At 41.9% G+C, this 21,285-nt stretch overlaps 1 protein-coding gene, 1 non-coding gene and 1 pseudogene across 6 annotated transcripts in view; 2 read left to right on the forward strand and 1 right to left on the reverse strand.

Moving 5' to 3' along the window:
- Window positions 1-21,285, forward strand: part of MTUS2 (microtubule associated scaffold protein 2) — a 771,916-nt gene that overhangs the window by 698,148 nt on the left and 52,483 nt on the right. The gene's annotated exons all lie outside the window — the stretch shown is intronic.
- On the reverse strand, window positions 17,297-17,372 carry TRNAI-GAU (transfer RNA isoleucine (anticodon GAU)). Its single transcript has one exon. It is a non-coding gene; the product is annotated as a tRNA-Ile (tRNA).
- Window positions 18,491-19,078, forward strand: LOC136393204 (protein mago nashi homolog pseudogene; annotated as a pseudogene).

A 21,285-nucleotide genomic window follows, 5' to 3' on the forward strand; every position in this document is an offset into this window, starting at 1 on the left:
TCCTCATCTGTGTCTGATGATGAATCACTGTCTTCATATAATGTCTTGTCCTCAGTTCCATCTATGGCATTTGAAATGCCACACTTCTTAAATAACTAGAGAACAATCTCAATCTTGATACTATTCCAGGATCTTTTCACCCAGGTATAAACTTCTCCTCTAGTTGGTTTCTTCACTCTTTTTGCTGGTGTCAAATTGTCCCCAGAAGACTTCATTTATTGGTTCCATTCATCTTTGAAGGGTTTGTTAATGCTGACATAAGTGGTTGGAGCTGGGATGTCAAGCCTCCAGGTATGACAGCAAGTTTTGCTTTTTTCTCTGCAGCAATCTTCTTTGTGTTTTTTGTTATGTGTGCCCTGAACTGATCAAGCACCAATAGGGCAGGTTTACGTAAGAGCCCACCTGGTCTCCTTCTCCAAACTTTCTCAAACCAGATCTTCTTCCCATCCTGATCCATCCAACCCATATCATGAATGTGGATAATCACTCCTTGAGGAATGTCTTCTTTTGGCATTGTTTTGCGTTTGAAAGCATAGGAGGCAGCTGGGTTCCATCGGCACAACAAGCTAGAATAACTGTATAATGGCTCTTCTCATGTTTACTTGTCTTCACAGTTACAGTTTTCACCTCCTTCTTATCAACAGTTCTGTTACTTGGGACATCAAATTGAAAGGGGACTTCGTCCATATTTGCAATCTGTCCCAACTCAAACTGATGTGTCTTCTGACATGGAATGACAAACAATGAAATTCAAGGACCTTCTGCTCATAGCTTTCAGGCATCTTTTGGACAAGTCTGGTGTGTGTACACATGCCTAGTCCATTCTGTTTCATGAACCTGAAGCACTGATTGTGTCCTGCTTTGAAATCGGTAACTTCTTTTTCATCAGCAATTCTTTCCTCATGCTGAACCATTTTTGTGGACACAGGAATTCCAATTGCCCTTTGCTCTTCAATCCATATCTTCAATTCCCTCTGTAAATTCAGGCCATTTTGTTGACTTGCCTCTCATGGCCTTCTTCTGCTGTGGAATTTTCAGTAGGGTTTCTCTTCTTCCTGTAGCCAGTCTCAGATTGGTATCTCAGTTGGAGGAGGACCAAACTTATGTTCAGCAACACGATTTCCATTCACCTTTGCAAACTGGATCACTTTTAACTTGAATTCAGCACTGTATGAAAATCTTTTGTGAGCCATTTCTGGGCAGAACTTGGCAAAATGTAACCTACAGTAATATACTGGTAACAAGTGCAAAACAATGAGCACAAACAAAACAAGCACAAAAAAGTGAGAATTGCAAGTAAAAAATCTACAACCACTGTATAAGATGCACCCAGTTTTTAGACCCCAATTTTTTTGGAAAAAGGTGCATCTTTTACATGAGGAAATACGGTAACCGTAAGAAATCACAGAGCTGGATTCTTATCTGTTCCACCATGATCACATGCTACCTTCATGTTGTAAGATCTCAACTGGTGTCTCAGGAAGATAATAAAACCAAGAGAAAGACATTACCTGCTATATACAACTAACTCTCTCTGGAGGAAAGTTACCAGGAACTGTATACTTCAGCTTAGATCTTGTTGGCCAGAATGAAGTCACAAGGCAACACTCATCAAAAAGGAGACTAGGAAATGTGCTCTTTTCTCTTGATGACCTTGCCCAGATATTATTCTGTTACTTCAGAAGAAAACTGCTAAAGAGCATCTTGCAAAATACGTGTTTTTAATGACAATTACATGCAAATTATGCAAGTACAATCACCTGGCCTTGTGAGTTTCTCATGCATACAGATCTCCTTTTATTTTTCTCCATATATTGAACCCCAGCCCAAGGCTGAGCACCTTGATTTTCGAGCATTTACTGCTTCATCTTATAAGCTTGATTGAGCCCAGGAGACATACCCCCATTTATGTGCAAGAAATCACAGAGGGATGTGACACAATCTGTGACCTCAGGGAATGCCTGTGTATCAGAGAGATGGACACAGAACCAGATAATTTAAACCCAGTACACTGAGTCAGGTGCCAGAGGTCTAGGAGTTCAGAGGACTATTTGTAACCCAATCAGGGTTAACATTTGATTTTTCTTGTCTGATGTCATTGTCAATTCTTCTTCTTCATTCAGAGGGCCACAGATACCTCCCAGGCCATATGGTGGTATTCACAAGTACTGTCAATCTTTTTGCTTTGTTTGGCAGTTTACTTGAACAAAATAATATATAAATTGCAATATATGCTTATGTAATATGCAAGTCGTTTTTTATCTATTTACTTATTTTTACCAAAATTTCAGATTTTCAGCCAAATATCAGGTCTTTGGGAAGTTAATTCTGTGGAGAAGATGATAACTAGACCAGTTCTATACTCTGAGTAACTATGTGAAGATTTCCTTGGGTTCAGCCATAATGAATCTAGTCATGATCTTAGGGCTCCTTAACACAACTTGTTTTCTTAAAGAAAATAAAAGCTGCTAACGAAGAATATGATCAGAGTTTAACTAATCAGATAATGGTTCCTATAGACCAGGCTGGCAGCAGAGTGTGGGCTTTGACCTTGGTGGAGTCACTGTGGCCCACTTCTTTTGTTTTATTCATTAATACACCAAGAATGGCTCTGGCTGTCAAGAAAACATCTTTTACCTATATTGACTAAAGCCTGATGTACAAAACAAATACCAGTTTATTAATTTATAATGAGAAATATATCTCCTTATAGGCAGATCTCTCTAGAAAGCTAAAACTGTAATCAAATGACAAGACCAATCATGTGCTGTACATCGTAACGGCATTTTACTGAGCTAGCTTTGGGCAGCCGCCTGCCTGACTCTTACTTTTCTAAGATGTTAATTCTAGGTCAGGGTCCCCATGGGAAGAGGTGGAAGCCTGTTGGAATCACCCAGGGGCTTTTACCAACTCCTCATACCCACTCTTATGCTTCCAGCCATAAAAAAAGTAACTAGAACTGGATTTCACATTGCCCTCTACACAGCTATGAAACAGGAAAAATATACAAGGCAGCTGTTTTCAAGCATTGGGCAATGGACACCTGAGGCCTATTATTCCTAAGAAAAGGGAGTTACACTAAGAGCATCCCATGTTAGCCCCAGCTCTCTTCCTAGGGCCACTTAGCAGACCACAGCGCAGAGAAGTGCTCTAGGAAATGACTACCATTTCACTAATCTGAGGAAGCAGAGACCAGACCTCAAGGTGATTGAAACAGCTCAACATTGTAGGGCCACTACTGAAGAGGAGTCCTCTGAGCAGAGCAGGGCCCCGGGAATGTGTTGTTAGATGAAGGGTGGGCTGCACATGCAGGGTCCAGGCAGAGGGCGCTGCGCAGTGCTTTGAGCTGATGGAGGCTCTGGAAGCTGTGCAGTACCAGGCAACAGAGCTGCAGCCAGCCCTGCTGGAGACACCTCCCGAAGCACCTTGAGCAGTCGGTCGTGACCTGAGAAAGGCCAGGCAAGAGCAGTACAGATCGTGACCTAGAATATGGATCTTTCTAGGGCTAAAGAAAAGCAAGTTGACAGACCTAAACAAAAAAACAAAAACAATAAACAAGCAAACAAACCCAAAAAACCACACCTGACAGAATCAAGAGTCTAATAATTTACCTGCCTGTCAACTAATCTAATACCTGTTAAAGAAAGACATTGTAATGCAAACTCCCTACAATATACAGTTCACAATGTTGAACAAAGAATTTAATAAAATTAGACATACAAAGAAGCAGGATCCATAATCAGGGGGAAAAGTCAATTGAAAAGGGCATTGAAGGAACCCAGAGATTGCAACTAGCAGGTAGAAATTTAAAAAGCTGTTATAAGCTTGTTCAACCAATTCCAGAAAAAGGGGATCCTGGTGAGTAAACAGTAGAGAAGCACAACAGAGAAATTAAAACTACAAAAAAGAACCTAATGGAAATGTTAGAACCCAGAAGTAGAATCTCTGAAATGAAAAATGGCCAATGGGCTGCACAGCAGATTGAAGGCTGCCCAAGAAAGGGTCAGCAACCTGAAACCATCACCAGGCATCCCATCAGACGAATAGAGAGGAAAAAGGATTTTTAAAGAAATGAACAGTGTCAGTGACATGTAGGACTACACTAAGCAGTTTAATAGGTGTATAAGTGGGTTCACAGAAGGAGAAGAGAAAGATTGGGGAGAAAAGGATATTTGAAAAAAGAATGATGGCCAAAACATCATAAATTTGGTTTTAAAAGAGCAATGGCAACCCCAAGAAACTCAGTGGAGCCCGAACAGGACAGATACAAATTGACAAATTATACCTGAGCACATGATAGTCAAACTGCTGAAAAGCAATAATAAAGATGATATATTAAAAGCAACTAGATAAAGACGCACGTTAAATAGAGGGGACAAGGATGTGAATGACAGTTAAATATAATTAGAAACAGAACGGGGCAGTGGGAGGAGGTTCTCGAAGTGTTATAGAAGAGGGAACTGTTGGACGTCAGAGAAATGGCACCGTAAGGAGCAATACCGATAAATCTCCCCCAAAATTCAACAAGATCTTCAACCAGAGACAGAAAAAATCTATCCTTGGAGCCTCCAGAAGCTCCACACTAAACACAAAGGTATGATTGAGTGAAAAATTGACTAAATATATAATCAACCCTGAAGGAAATAAGATGGAGGAAGAAACACTCCGCCTTCCTCACTAACCTAAATAAGGGCTGCTTTCACTGGGAACTGAGAGTATAGGAACTAAGGTGGGCATAGGGTGTGAATAGAACCAGACTGCGGCACAAACGTCTGAACCAGGCTGTGGCACGGACATCCAAGCCGAGGAAAAACTGTGCTTGTGGCAACCCAGTCAACACAAGCTAAGACTCGTGCCAAACCCAGACAAAGAAAGGCAAGTGGGGCAGCCATCGCCCCGATCTCCTGGTCAGTGCACGCAGATAGTGGGTGAGAGATTCCTCCTAGAGCCCCAGGAGTGGGCGCCCGTGTTACTGAACAAAGGGGCAGAGTCAGAGATCTTTGTGTGGGCCAAAAGCAGAATCTCGGGGTTGCCCCTGCACCCTGAAAAGTGGCGCATGAAGAGTGAGCGGGAGCGAAATTCCCTATGCTCAAACTTTTCTGTGCGGGCGGGGTGCCTCACCCGGAGTGAGAGGCGGCCGGCCTGATATCCTGGTCAGCAAGCTCGGATAGTGGGTGAGAGATTCCCCCGGAAGTGGGTGCCCATGTTCCCGGACAGAGGGGCAGAGTCAGAGGCCTTCGTGTGGGCCAAAACTAGAGTCTGGGGTCGCCCCTGCGCCCTGAAAAGTGGTGCACAGGGAGTGAGCTGGAGCAAAATTCCCTATGCTCAAACTTCTCCTGGCAGGCAGGGTGCCGCCTCACCCAGGAAGAGAGGCAGCCGGCACGCATCCTAGTCAGCGAGCGCGGATAGTGGGCAAGAGATTCCCCCGGGAGTGGGCGCCCATGTTTCTGGACAGAGGGGCAGAGTCAGAGGTCTTTCTGTGGGCCAAAGCCCTGCCTGATTATGCTAGTGGCTCTGACTGATTGAGCCATACCCAGAGCCCTGCGCTGAGTGGGAATAGAGTGGGGATTTGGCAGCTCTTTGAGTCTCTTACTCTCCAGGCAGAGGCAGCAGCAACCCCATAGCTGGATTATCAGGCAACTAATTCAGGAAGGAAAGAATAGGAGAGAGGCTCCAGGAAAACAAACTCTCTCATTGGCGGAGCCTGCAAATGCTAATGAGCCCTGACTGCCAACGAGACTGAAGCCCAATACATGACATTGCCATAGAGACTTATCAACTGCAAACCACTACCTAAGCATGCCACAGGGGCAGAGCCCGGAGTACAGAGTCACCAACCAGGAAGAGAGAGAGAAAAGAAAAAGCAAGAAGATAACCTCGCAAAATCAAGAATAATCCACAGACTTTATAACCTATCTCATTTTATTATATTTGTTCGTTTGTTTCTCTTATCTTCTTGTCTTGATTATTTTCTTCCTCTTCCAAGTTGGTCGTTTAATTCTCTGTCGGTCTTACTCTCTACCCATAAGTGTTACATCTCCCATTATCTTTTCTTTCCTCTTCCTTTCTCTCTATGACAGTTGCACTCCAAAACCCTTAACTCTCTCTCTCTCTCTCTCTCTCTCCTTTTGTTCTTTTTTCTACTTTTTGTGTTTTCCTATTTCTTTTTTTCTCCCTCTATATTAGTTTCTTCTTTTCTCCTTTACTTTTCCTCTCATTCAATCCTCAATCACGAACAAATTATTTTATTTGGGACTCAAATTTTTCTTTGTGGTACTTTGGGGTTTTTTTTACTTCACTTTTTTAACTCACTAGCAGTGTTCCCAACCCTGGCTCTCCATTTTATCTAATTCTTGCTCCACTATATACAATAGTAATTTTTTAATTTTTTTTTCCTTTTCCCTGTTTCCCTCTTATTCCTCTCATCATATCTCTTACTCAACCATCACCTAAAAGCAAGTCATTTTATTCTTGACCCAAATTTTTTATTTTTTTGCATTTTGTGGGTCCATACCCCCTTTTTTTGCCCCTTTATCACTTCTCCCCAACTCAGGCCCTCCATTATACAATAGGCAGTTTTTGTTCTATTTAGCACAATATAATTCACAGTTCACCACAAGATTTTCTCAAGAAGGAGGGGAGAGGAGAGGAGAGGGAAAAAAAGGGGGGGATAATAATTATGTTTTTTATTTTTATTTTTTTAACTTTTTATTCTTTATTAATTCTCATTAATACTATCAACAAAACCGCCCTCAGATGCCATTAAGGAAAATGAAATCAAATATCATGGATAAAAAAGACAGAGAGGTAGCACAGATAGATGAGGAAAAATCTATGGAGAAAAAATTTAATATATTGGAAACCTTGGAGCTAAATGACAGAGAATTTAAAATAGAAATTCTAAAAATACTCAGAGATATACAAGAAAACACAGAAAAGCAATTTAAGGAGCTCAGAAAACAACTCAATGAACACAAAGAATATATTACCAAGGAAATTGAAACTATAAAAACAAATCAAACAGAGATGAAAAACTCAATTCACAAGCTGAAAAATGAGGTAACAAGCTTAGCTAATAGAACAGGCCAGATAGAAGGTAGGATTAGTGAAATAGAAGACAAGCAACTTGAGGCTCAACAGAGAGAAGAAGAAAGAGACTCAAAAATTTTTAAAAATGAGAAAGCTCTACAAGAATTGTCTGACTTCATCAAAAAGAATAACTAAGAATAATAGGTATTATCAGAGGGAGAAGAGAGAGAAAATGGAATGGAGAACATATTCAAAAAAATAATAGATGAGAACTTCCCAAGCCTGTGGAAAGAACTAAAGCCTCTAATTCAAGAAGCAAACAGAACTCCAAGTTTTCTTAACCTCAACAAACCTACTCCAAGGCACATCATAATGAAATTGGCACAAACCAATGACAAAGAAAAAATTCTCAAGGCAGCCAGGGAAAAGAAGAATACAACATATAAAGGAAGGCCCATTAGATTATCATCAGATTTCTCAACAGAAACTCTACAAGCTAGAAGAGAGTGGACCCCAATATTTAAAGTCATGAAAGAGAGGAACTTTCAGCCATGAATACTATACCCATCAAAGCTATCCTTCAAATACGAAGGAGAAATAAAAACATTCACAATTACAGAAAAGATGAGGGAATTTATTATCAGAAAACCCCCACTCCAGAAATTTCTAAGGGGGATTTTCCAACCAGATACAAAGAACAAAACAAAGCAAAACCACAAATAAAAATTCCACCAAGAACACAATAAAACCAAATTTATACTGTGACAACAAAAAAAAAGGGGGGGGGGAGAGGACGGAGATTAATAGTAGCAAATGGCGATGGAGTGCAAAAGTACTCACAAGATAGTGCGCTACAATGAACAGGGTAGGAACTCTTTTCATTACTTAATGGTAACCACCTTTGAAAAAACCACCACAGAAGCACATGATTTTAAAAAGATAGCAACAGAGGAAAGATGTATGGAATACAACCAAACAAAAACAAAGGATAGAAAAACAAAAGAGAAGAATCAAACAAGACACAAAACTAACAGAAAGCAATGTATAAAATGGCAATAGGGAACCCACAAGTGTCAATAATTACACTAAATGTAAACAGATTAAACTCACCAATAAAAAGGCACAGAGTAGCAGAATGGATTAAAAAAGAAAATCCAACTGTATGCTGCCTACAAGAAAATCATCTAAGCAACAAGGATAAAAATAAATTCAAAGTGAAAGGCTAGAAAACAATACTCCAAGCAAATAACATAAAAAAAAGCAGGTGTAGCAATACTCATATCTGATAATGCTGACTACAAGACAGCAAAAGTACTCAGAGACAAAAATGGTCATTTCATAATGATTAAGGGGACGCTGAATCAAGAAGATATAACAATTCTTAATACATATGCACCAAACCAAGGAGCACGAAAATATATAAGACAGCTACTTATTGACCTTAAAACAAAAACTGACAGAAATACAATCATACTTGGAGAACTCAATGACAGCTCTAGATCAGTCATCCAAAGAGAGAATCAATAAAGATATATTGGCCTTAAACAAAACACTAGAGCACCTGGATATGATAGACATCTACAGGACATTTCATACCAAAGTGACAGAGTATATATTTTTCTCCAGTGTACATGGATCATTCTCAAGAATTGACCATATGTTGGGCCACAAAAATAACATCAGCAAATTCAGAAAAATTGAAATTGTACGAAGCATATTTTCTGATCATAAAACCTTGAAACTAGAATGCAACTGCAAAAAAGAGGAAAAAAACCCAAAAAAATGTGGAAACTAAACAGCATACTTTTATAAAATGAGTGGGTCAAAGAAGAAATAAGCGCAGAGATCAAAGATATATACAGACAAATGAAAATGACAATACGACATATCAGAATCTATGGGATGCAGCAAAAGCAGTGATAAGAGGGAAGTTCATATCACTTCAGGCATATGTGAACAAACAAGAGAGAGCCCAAGTGATCCACTTAACTTCACACCTTAAGGAACTGGAAAAAGAAGAACAAAGACAACACAAAACCAGCTGAAGAAAGGAGATAATAAAAATCAGAGCAGAAATAAATGAAATATAGAACAGAAAAACTATAGAAAAAATTAATAGAACAAGGATCTGGTTCTTTGAAAAGATCAACAAAATTGACAAACCCTTGGCAAGACTTACCAAAGAAAAAAGAGAAAGAACTCATATAAACAAAATCCAAAATGAAAGAGGAGAAATCACCACGGATATCATAGATATGCAAAGAATTATTGTAGAATACTATGAAAAACTTTATGCCACTAAATTCAACAATCTAGAAGAAATGGATAAATTCCTGGAACAATATAACCTTCCTAGACTGAGTCAAGAAGAAGCAGAAAGCCTAAACAGACCAATAAGCAGGGAGGAAATAGAAAAATTTATTAAAAACCTCCCCAAAAATAAAAGTCCAGGCCCAGACTGGTTATACTAGTGAATTCTATCAAACATTCAAAGATTTAGTTCCTATTGTACTCAAGGTCTTCCAAAAAATGGAAGAAGAAGCAATACTTCCAAACACATTTTATGAGGCTAACATAACCCTCATACCGAAACCGGGCAAGGACAGCACAAAAAAAGAAAACTACAGACCAATATCTCAAATGAATACAGATGCTAAAATACTAAACAAAATACTAGCAAATCAAATACAACAACATATTAAAAAAATAATACATCATGATCAAGTGGGATTCATCCCAGAATCTCAAGTATGGTTCAACATACATAAAACGATTAACGTAATACACCATAGCAACAAAACAAAGAAAAACCACATGATCTTATCAATAGATGCAGAAAAGGCATTCGATAAAATATAACACAATTTTATGTTAAAGACTCTCAACAAAATGGGTATAGAAGGAAAATATCTCAACATGATAAAGGCCATATATGATAAACCATCAGCTAACATCATATTAAATGGTACAAAACTGAAGGCTTTCCCCCTTAAATCAGGAACAAGACAGGGTTGTCCACTCTCTCCACTCTTATTATTATTTTTTTTTTGCATTTTTCTGAAGCTGGAAACAGGGAGAGACAGTCAGACAGACTCCCGCATGCGCCCGACCGGGATCCACCTGGCACGCCCACCATGGGGCGACGCTCTGCCCACCAGGGGGCGATGCTCTGCCCATCCTGGGCGTCGCCATGTTGCGACCAGAGCCACTCTAGCCCCTGAGGCAGAGGCCACAGAGCCATCCCCAGCGCCCGGGCCATCTTTGCTCCAATGGAGCCTTGGCTACGGGAGGGGAAGAGAGAGACAGAGAGGAAGGCGCGGCGGAGGGGTGGAGAAGCAAATGGGCGCTTCTCCTGTGTGCCCTGGCCGGCAATCGAACCCGGGTCCTCCGCACGCTAGGCCGATGCTCTACCGCTGAGCCAACCGGCCAGGGCCTCTCCACTCTTATTTAATGTGGTGCTAGAAGTCCTAGCCCAAGCAATCAGACAAGACAAAGAAATAAAAGGCATCCATATCAGAAAAGAAGAAGTAAAGGTATCACTTCTTGCAGATGATATGATCCTATACATTGAAAACCCCAAAGAATCTACAAAAAGACTACTAGAAACAATAAGCCAATACAGTAAGGTTGCAGGATACAAAATTAACATACAAAAGTCCATAGCCTTTCTACATGCCAACAATGAAACATTTGAGAATGAACTAAAAAAAAAACAATTCCGCCCTGGCCGGTTGGCTCAGCGGTAGAGCGTCGGCCTAGCGTGCGGAGGACCCGGGTTCGATTCCAGCCAGGGCACACAGGAGAAGCGCCCATTTGCTTCTCCACCCCTCCACCGCGCTTTCCTCTCTGTCTCTCTCTTCCCCTCCCACAGCCAAGGCTCCATTGGAGCAAAAATGGCCCGGGCGCTGGGGATGGCTCTGTGGCCTCTGCCTCAGGCACTAGAGTGGCTCTGGTCGCAACATGGCGACGCCCAGGATGGGCAGAGCATCGCCCCCTGGTGGGCAGAGCGTCGCCCCTGGTGGGCGTGCCGGGTGGATCCCGGTCGGGCGCATGCGGGAGTCTGTCAGACTGTCTCTCCCTGTTTCCAGCTTCAGAAAAATGAAAAGGAAAAAAAATAAAAATAAAAAAAAAAATAAAAAATAAAAAAAAAACAATTCCTGGCCCTGGCTGGTTGGCTCAGTGGTAGAGCATCGGCCTGGCATGCAGAAGTCCCGGGTTCGATTCCCGGCCAGGGCACACAGGAGAGGCGACCATCTGCTTCTCCACCCCTCTCCCTCTCCTTCCTCTCTGTCTCTCTCTTCCCCTCCCGCAGCCAAGGTTCCATTGGAGCGAGGATGGCCCAGGCGCTGGGGATGGCTCCTTGGCCTCTGCCCCAGGCGCTAGAGTGGCTCTGGTCACAACAGAGCGATGCCCCAGAGGGGCAGAGCATCACCCCCTGGTGGGCAGAGCATCGTCCTCTGGTGGGCGTGCTGGGTGGATCCCGGTCGGGCGCATGTGAGAGTCTGTCTGACTGTCTCTCCCCATTTCCAGCTTCAGAAAAATACAAATAAAAAAAAACAACCACACAATTCCCTTCATGATTGCAACAAAAAAAATAAAATACCTATGAATAAACATAAGCATTGTTAAGGGAAATCGAAAAAGATACAATGAGATAGAAGAATATTCCTTGTTCTTGGATAGGAAGAATAAATATAATCAATATAGCCATATTACCCAAAGCAATATACAAATTTAATGCAATTCCCATCAAAATTCCAATGACATTTTTTAAAGAAATGGAACAAAAAATCATCAGGTTTATATGGAACTATAAAAACCCCAAATAGCCAAAGCAATCCTAAAAAAAAAGAATGAAGCTGATGGCATTACAATACCTGACTTCAAACTATATTATAGAGCCATGACAATCAAAACAGCATGGTATTGGCAGAAAAATAGATACTCAGACCAATGGAACAGAATAGAAAGTCCAGAAATAAAACCACATATATATGGTCAAATAATTTTTGATAAAGGGGCCAACAATACACAACAGAGAAAAGAAAGCCTCTTCAATAAATGGTGCTGGGAAAACTGGAAAGCCACATGCAAAAGAATGAAACTCGACTACAGTTTGTCCTCTTGTACTAAAATTAATTCAAAATGGATCAAAGGCCTAAAGATAAGACCTGAAACAATAAAGTACATAGAAGAAGACATAGGTTCTAAACTCATGGACCTTGGTTTTAAAGAGCATTTTATGAAATTGACTCCAAAGGCAAGGGAAGTGAAGGCAAAAATAAATGAATGGGACTACATCAGACTAAGAAGTTTTTGCTCAGCAAGAGAAACTGACAACAAAATAAACAGACAGCCAACTAAATGGGAAATGATATTTTCAAACAACAGCACAGATAAGGGTTTAATATTCAAAATATACAAAGAACTCATAAAACTCAACAACAAACAAACAATCCAATAAAAAAAATGGGAAGAGGACATGAACAGCCACCTCTCCCAGGAAGAAATACAAATGGCCAACAGCTATATGAAAAGATGCTCATCTTCATTAGTTATTAGAGAAATGCAAATCAAAACTGCAATGAGATACCACATCACACCTGTTAGATTAGCTATTATTAACAAGACAAGTAATAGCAAATGTTGGAGAGGCTGTGGAGAAAAAGGAACCCTCATTCACTGTTGGTGGGAATGTAAAGTAGTACAACCGTTATGGTGGTTCAAAAACTCAAGAAACTGAAAAATAGAACTACCTTATGACCCAGCAATCCCTCTACTGGGTATATACCCCAAAAATTCAGAAACATTGATCCGTAAAGACACATGCAGCCCCATGTTCATTGCAGCATTGTTCACAGTGGCCAAGACATGGAAACAACCAAAAAGCCCTTCAATAGAAGACTGGATAAAGAAGATGTGGCACATATACACTATGGAATACTACTCAGCCATAAGAAATGATGACATCGGATCATTTACAACAAAATGGTGGGATCTTGATAACATTATACAAAATGAAATAAGTAAATCAGAAAAAACAAAGAACTGCCATATTCCATACATAAGTGGGCATAAAAATGAGACTAAGAGACATTGACAAGAGTGTGGTGGTTACGGGGGGGGGGGAGGGGGGAGAGGGAGAGGGGAAGGGGGAGGGGCACAAAGAAAACTAGATAGAAGGTGACAGAGGACAATCTGACTTTGGGTGATGGGTATGCAACATAATTGATTGACAAGATAACCTGGACATGTTTCCTTTGAACATATGTACTCTGATTTATTAATGTCACCCTATTAAAACTAATAAAAAAAATCTGTAAGGCAACATAAAAAATTTTTAAAAATTTAAAAAAAAAAGAAGAGGGAACTGTCAACCTAGACCTCTATATCCAAAGAAAAATTCTTTAAAAATAATATAGACTTAGGTCTACCAGAAAGACTTAAGAAGCTCAAAATGGCAAATATGTGGATAAATAATAGAAAAGACTATTTTGTAGTTTTAAAAAATTATTTTTAAATGTCCAGTTTGATGGTCTTTGGCTATGAATACATCCTTACACCCAAGCAGGATCGCTCCACAAAGTTCCCTCAAGCCTCTTTCCAGGCAGTTCACTTCATCTAAAGTGACTACTTTCTTATTGCTCACACCATAGATTAGTTTTGCCTGTTCCCTGATGTCTTATCAATGGGATTAGACAGTATAGAGTTTTTTGTGTCTGGACGCCAGTGGTGGGATTCAGCTGGTTTGCACTGGTTTGGCAGAACTAATACCTAATTTTTTGTTGGGTTTGGTGAACCAGTTGTTCAAATGGCACTTGTAATCAGGGTTCTTTCTAACGTGGGTGCCTGGGCAGCTGCCCGATGTGGAAATCACAAATTTACATTCCTTACTCATTTTTAACGTTCATCTATGCAACAGCATATTCTAAGCTCCCAAAGTAATGCTCATTTTGTCTAAAGTTTAAAAAATTGCACATGAGGACGCCAATCAAGAACCAATATGAAAATATCTTAAATAACAGCTTTTTTTTGGTCAGGTATTGTTAAAATTTTTTCATTAATACTTTATTAATTTATTTATTAATACTCTTATAATCTAGTTTTGTGTACCTCTTTTATTCTTATTTAAGTACTGAATGCATGAAATAATAAACTACCTTTGGTATATCATTTTTTCTACTTCAAACGGTCATTAGGGCAGAGAACCAGTTGTTAAATTATTTGCATCCCACCATTGTGGGAAGCTTTTGTTCCACATAAGAGATTCATCCACATTGCTGAGTATATCAGTAGTCTGTTCCTTTTCATTTTTGAGTAGTGTTCTCTTTGCATGAATACACCAAAATCAATTCATCTGCTGATGGATATTTGGGTTGTTTCCACCTCTTTTGCTGTCATGACTATTCTTGCACAAGACTTTTTGTGGACAGAGACTTTTCATTTCTCTCAAGTAAATTCTTACTTGAGATACAACTGTGTCATAGGACAGATAGGTTTAAATCAGAAGACACTGCTAAACAGTTCTCGAAATGGTTGCACCATTTTGCACTGTCCCAAGAATGTTTGAGAGTTCCAGGTCCTTCACAATCTTGACAACATTTGGTATTGTCAGTAATTTTGTTGTTATTGTTTAAGCTATCCTTGTAGGTATGTCAGGTAATACCTCATTATGATTTTAATCTGCATTTCCCTGATCACTGGTGATGTTGGGCACTTTTTATATGCTAACTGGCTATTTTAATATCTTTTGTAAAAGTGTCTTTTCTTATTTTTTACCATGTTGGGTTTTTTGTTTTTGGAGTTGTTTTTTTTTTTCTTTTTTTTTTGACTGAATGGCAGCTTCTCCTTCACCTGGGCACACAGGTCTCTCAAGTTTGCCACAGTCCCTCTTGGCCTACAACTTATCAGTGTGTGTGATCTTTTTTCTGAATCCCAGACCTAATGGCAGGCAGGGGGCGGCCTAAGTCTACAGTCATGAACAGGAAAATTAAAAGCACATCTTTTGCTAAACTCTATAATATTTCAAGAGTGCTATTCTTCAGAAAAATTTTAAATGTCTGTTCTGCATAATAAAGTATTTCAGATATTTTATTCAGGTATGAGAAAGCTATAATTCATGAACCCAAAGAGTTTATAATCAGTTAGGAAGACAAGCATGTTAGCAAGTGATTGTAACACAAAAATGAAGTAAGGATCTCTCTCCTTCGAGTATCTATTCTAAATGCTGTCCTGAGCTTTTTTCCCTCTCATTTTCTATGATTTCTGTTGATTTCATCTACCATTACAGCTTTAAATACCACCTAAGCTGCTTCCACCCAAAGCCATGTACTTAGCCCTGATCTCTCTTGAGGTCATCTCTTGGTTAACCACAGGCAATATTCTTCATGGCCAAATAGTTTTATCTCTGCCCACCTACACCTCCCACCTCAGAGTAAAACAAAACAAAATCTCTATTTCTCCAATATACCTAAGTTAGTTCAAGTATATAAGCTGCTGTAACAAAGAGGTCCTCAATATATGGAATTTATATATGGAATACATAAGAGAGATATTTTTCTTTTGTGTAGTAGTCCAAAAGTGAGAGGCCCATGGATGGCCATGCGTCGCTGCTCCACTGTTCCTTAAACCTTCATCCCTGCCTGTGTGGTTGAGGCTGATGTGGGCAGGGGTGCGTTCTCGCCAGAGGGAAAGAAGGAGAGAAAGTGAAGGGCAAGCAGAGTCTTTGTGGAACATGATTCTAGATGTTTCCATGTAACTTCTTCACATCCCTTTGACCCAAACAGAGTCATGGGGCCACAAGGAGCTACCGGGGAGGCTGGCAGATAGAGTGTCCAGCAGGATAGTCCTTTGAGTTAAAACTTGAAGAGTATCATCAGTAAAAGACAGAAAGGAGATGGGAGGCAGATAGCAGGCACAGCCACGATCTTTAGCTTGATTACTAACACCACAATCCACAGAATAAACTGACCTAGAAAGCTGGGGGTCATTACTGACTCCGCCTCTCTTTCTTCACACTTGATGTCCAGTGAGTCAGCAGGTCCTGTTGATTAAAATTTGGAAGTCTGTCCTAATTCTGGTCACTCCTCCTCATTTGTGTGATGACTCAGGCTTTCCCTTTGCAAACACCTCCTCAGTAGTCCCCTTATTTCTCTGCTTGCCCGTAGGCCCTCTGTCACTTCCTTGATTAAAATTCATCAGTAACCAGAAACATCTCTCCCTGTGACAAGAATAGTGGCTGTCCCTAGTGAGGGGGTCTAGGATAGGAGGGGAAATCACTGTTCTCTACATTTCTCTCCATATTGCTTGAATTTTTTTTCACATGCCAAAAATAAAAATCAAATCACTACGATAAAGAAAGATTCTTCAGTGGCTTTTATCATTCATAAGATAAGTAGAATTCAAATGGTTTAGCATGGTGTAGTGGGGCTGCTGTCTGCCCTCCCAGACGCACTCTTGCTGCTCCCCTCATCACCTCCTCCACAGTAGTTCCACCCACTTCATTGCTTCCTCCTGAGCTGGCCTCTCTGTCTCCCCACCCCACCTGCCCCACCCACCTCCCCAGCTTCTTGGAAAATTAACGTCTGCCATCACCTCCTTAACACCCTCCTGAAAGAAACACCTGCTTCATAGCACCTCTCTGCTTCTCTGCTTCCACACACACAGTGTCACAGCAGTTGTCACATTGCTGTCATTGTTCATTTGTCCATCAGATTCTCTGTTTCTGTCACTTGATCAAGGCCTCTCAAGGGGTTGGATTGTGCTTAGTAGTCAAAGTTAGTTTCCTGAATACCTTGTGCAAGAGATTGTATTCCAGGGACTTAAGGCCACAGGGGAAAATCATTTGGGGAAACAGAGCTTACAAGAAAAACCCTTAAAAAAATACTTTTGTACTTACTAAAATAATATAATAGAGCAGATTGAATAAAAGTAGTGTTATGTCACATTGTACATTTATTTTTATTTATTTATTTATTTATTTGTATTTTTCTGAAGCTGGAAATAGGAGAGACAGTCAGACAGACTTCCGCATGTGCCCGACCGGGATCCACCCGGCACGCCCACCAGGGAGCGACGCTCTGCCCCTCCGGAGCGTCGCTCTGTTGCGACCAGAGCCACTCTAGCGCCTGGGGCAGAGGCCAAGGAGCCATCCCCAGCGCCCAGGCCATCCTTGCTCCAATGGAGCCTCGGCTGCGGGAGGGGAAGAGAGAGACAAAGAGGAAGGAGAGGGGGAGGGGTGGAGAAGCAGATGGGCACTTCTCCTGTGTGCCCTGGCCGGGAATCGAACCCGGGACTTCCGCACATCAGGCCGACGCTCTACCACTGAGCCAACCGGCCAGGGCCCACATTGTACATTTAAATTAATTTCTTTTTCCATCCATTACTCACTAGAGACACCCGGGCCCTCCTTCCCTGGGATTGTCACCACATGATTGAGGACTATGCATGTATTATTCATAATCAAAAACTGCTGTTCATTGAACGCCCACGAGATGTCCGGGAGTGTAAATACATAGTTTCTCATTCTCCCAGTAACCCTGCAAGTTAGCTTCTATTATGCCTATTTTATACATGGGAATATGGAGGCTCAGAAAACAGACATTGACTGTTATACGCTGTCCATTGGGAGTCTGAACAGAGGCCCGTCCAGTGCCAGGCTGCCTGGTCTCCCTGTGAGCGCTCTGCCTCTTGCCGACTCAGACAGTTTTTGCTCTGGTCTGCTTTAATGTCCACCTCTCCATCCAAAGGTAACGGTTCCCAACATTACTAGACCTGCTGGTGGCGCCTTGCTCTCAGGACAGTCCCACCACGTGACACCAGCTCCTCGTTTTTGTTCCTCGGCCCCCTGCCCACCATGGGCTCAGCATTTAGGTCCAAATTTACTTTTCCTCAGCTTATTCTTGCCATCAGAACTTCAGTGTGAATGCGTCTCTTCCGGCTATGCCATCCACTTTGTCCCTAGTCCAGTGGTTCTCAGTGTGTGTGTCAGGGCACACTGGTGCGCCCTAGAAGATTTCCAAGTGCACCCTATGGTATTCCAGAAAAATATGTGCCTGTTGGGGACCAGAAAAACCAACAGGGCTTTTGGAGTTTAGATTTTTGGGGGACAGAGGTGTGGGGAATTGGCTTTAAGCTGACGTTCTGCCCACTCCTCACCTCACTTGCCTGATTAGGTTGTAAAAGGCTGTTAACCTGTGGTGCTGGATTGTTTACTACCCCCCATGTTCCCCGGAAAGACTGGAGGCAAGTTTCTTCTATCTTTTGTTTGGTGTAAAGTTAAGATGATATGTATGGTGGGGTTTTCTGCACTCAACACAAGAGTAAAAAGAGAGGAATTCTTCAATGTATTGACAAGGAAATGAGAATTTGCCTTTCAAATATATATCCAAACATTGAAGAAATTGCTAGGACACATCAGGCTTATGTTTCTCATAAACACAAGAATGAAAAAACTGTAGACATGGAGAGTGACGTTTATCTGCATTACTATGTGGGTCACAAGGGCAAGTTCGGCCACGAATTCCTGGAATTTGAGTTCCGACCCATGGGAAATTGAGATATGCCAACAACAGCAATTACAAAAATGATGTCATGATCAGAAAAGAGGCTTACGTACATAAAAGTGTGATGAAGGAATAATCCAATTATTCTCTGAAGAGAATAATTGATGACAGTGAAATAACCAAAGAGGATGATGCTTTATGGCCTCCTCCTGACCGAGTGGGCCGGCAGGAGCTTGAAATTGTCATTGGAGATGAACACATTTCTTTCACAACATCAAAAATTGGTTCACTTATTGATGTCAATCAGTCCAAGGACCCAGAAGGCTTACAAGTATTTTATTATCTTGTCCAGGAGCTGAAGTGTTTGGTCTTCAGTCTTATTGGATTACACTTCAAGATTAAACCAATCTAGGTTGAATATTGGTATGGACACAAGGGGAGATAGGAGTAGCTATTTTTAAGTACCATTATCAAGAAATTTTTGTGTATATGAGGGCAATTTTTTTATAAACTATAAAATGATTGTGTTTAATAAATACATAACAAAATGCAAAAAAAAAAAAGAATGAAAAAACAACACATTCACGCAGGGACCTGCCGAAGTTACTAAATCTTACTAAAAATGGATCTATATATATAAAAAGATAACTTTTTTGTCATTTTTTTTAATTTTTTAACCCCTCTTTTTTACAAATTCTAAAAAGCATAACAAAAATGTTACATAAAAATGCTTTTTAATGTCAGAATAAATTTAATTTTGTCATTTATTTCATCTAATTACCATAAAAGCACACTTGGACTTTATTTTTTGTTTGTTTAATATTTGACTTAATTATTATGACATATTTCTCAGAAATTTGTATGTAGTGCACCTACAATTATTTGAAGGATTTTAAATGCTCCCCGACTTCAAAAAGTTTGAGAACCACTGCCCTATTCTGTCCCCAGACCCTGTTTCCTCCTCTCAGTTGTCCCAGCAGGGGAGCTCGTGAAGGGCTCTGTCACCGCGCTGTGGACTTGGGCAGGGAGAGTGGCTGTGCGCCGTACTGAGCTCCTTGCCGCCTGGGGTGCATGATGGGGGCAGGGTGCCACTACATATATGACTGCATATATGACTCCAGGTGAGGAGGGTGGGAAGCCGCACGCAGGAATCTTGAAGGAAAGTCAGCGTCCTGGGACTGGAGCGCTCCAGAAAGGCACATCCTCTGAGCTCGATCTTCGCACACATGCTCAGGGTCAGCTCTGGGGGCTCATGCAGCTGAGAGGGAACAAGTGGGCCTAGGATTCAGAGAGGCAGCCACCGGCAGGCCCTGTGGTCAGCGACAGACACTGCCCTCTCCTCCATACAGGTGGTGAAGGCTGCTGGTCTCTGCACACCAGGGGATGAGGGCCCTAGGGACCTGAGCCCCGAGCACCAGGGAAGGTCCTGCCCTCACACAGTGGTCCCTGGACCAGCTGGGGGCTGTGCTAAATGCACCCTCTCGACCTCCAACCCAGCCTCTGAGTTAGGATCCTCAGATAATCTGTTAAAGTTTAAGAAGCACTGTCTTTGCTCACAGGAGTGGTTCCCAGTATGTGGTCCCTGCTCAACGGGCAGCAGCCTCACCTGGGAACTCATTAGAAATGCAGATTCTCAGACTGGGGTGGGCCCAGCAGTCTGTGTTCTAACACACGTGCCTGCCCGTGACCCTGATGCTCACTCTGAAAACCATTGGCTTGCGGTGTGTGGTTGTTACAAACATGACCTTGAGAAAGCCACAGATCTGGGCTACCCCTAAAATCTTTTCGCACCATTGTGTCGGCTTTGTGTGGATGGCATGTTCTGCCCCTATTCTCTTCCCTGAAAGGGGTCAGCAGGGTTCCCTGCCCATCTCAGTTGGGTTTTATTTTATTTTCTCTAACTTGCCATTTTTTCTGTCCTCGCACTCTAAGACTCTTCAGCCACTCCTCCTTCCCCTTGACCATCTTGTGGAGAGACCCAGCCCCACCTCTCCGTGCTGACCCTTCAGCCTGGTGCAGGGGTCTGGGTCTGGGCAGCTGCTCCAACAGCACACGTCTTCCCTGAATGCTCACTGGGGATGGAGGGCATCCTGATAGGTTGTAAGTCCTGAGAACTTTTACTTTATCAGTGCCCCACCCACCTAGCAGTGCATGCTCAGCGAGAGGGGGCCCCTGCAGGATGGAGTGTCACCTCCACGCACCATCAGTGCACTTCACGTCCCTCAGAACAGTGCTGCTTATACAAATCTTCCCCTATGGGGGTCTTGTTAATATGCAGATTCTGATTCAGGGAGTCCAGGGTGGGCCTGAGACTGCATTTCTAACAAGCTTGCAGGCTGGGGCTGTGACCTGTGGACCGCAGTTGGGGGGCCTACGCACAGCAGCCGGTGTGGGTCAGCCTCAAAACCCAGAGGCCGGAATGTGTTCAATCCTGGCTGCACCCTGGGAGGTAACGTCATCGTTTTTCAGTTGAAGGTCATGTCTCTGAGCATTCACGTGGTTTTAGTGACTGCATATATGAAAGCAGTTTGCTTGTTGGCAGGAAGCTGGGGCTCCACAAAGAACCTGCCACCGTGGATGGAATGGCTCCATGGAATTGATTAGGTGGCTGTTCTAGTCTAGACACAGCCCAGGAGGAAACTGTTACCGGTGGGCTCCGCCCTGCAGTGGCAACCAAAACCCATCAGCCAGTACAGCCCAGCCTCCGCAGGTGGGAAGCCCCAGGTACTCTGAAAGGGGTGTGCTTCCCCAA

This window comes from Saccopteryx leptura, chromosome 2, assembly GCF_036850995.1.
Source record: "Saccopteryx leptura isolate mSacLep1 chromosome 2, mSacLep1_pri_phased_curated, whole genome shotgun sequence".
Classification (NCBI taxonomy): domain Eukaryota; kingdom Metazoa; phylum Chordata; class Mammalia; order Chiroptera; family Emballonuridae; genus Saccopteryx; species Saccopteryx leptura.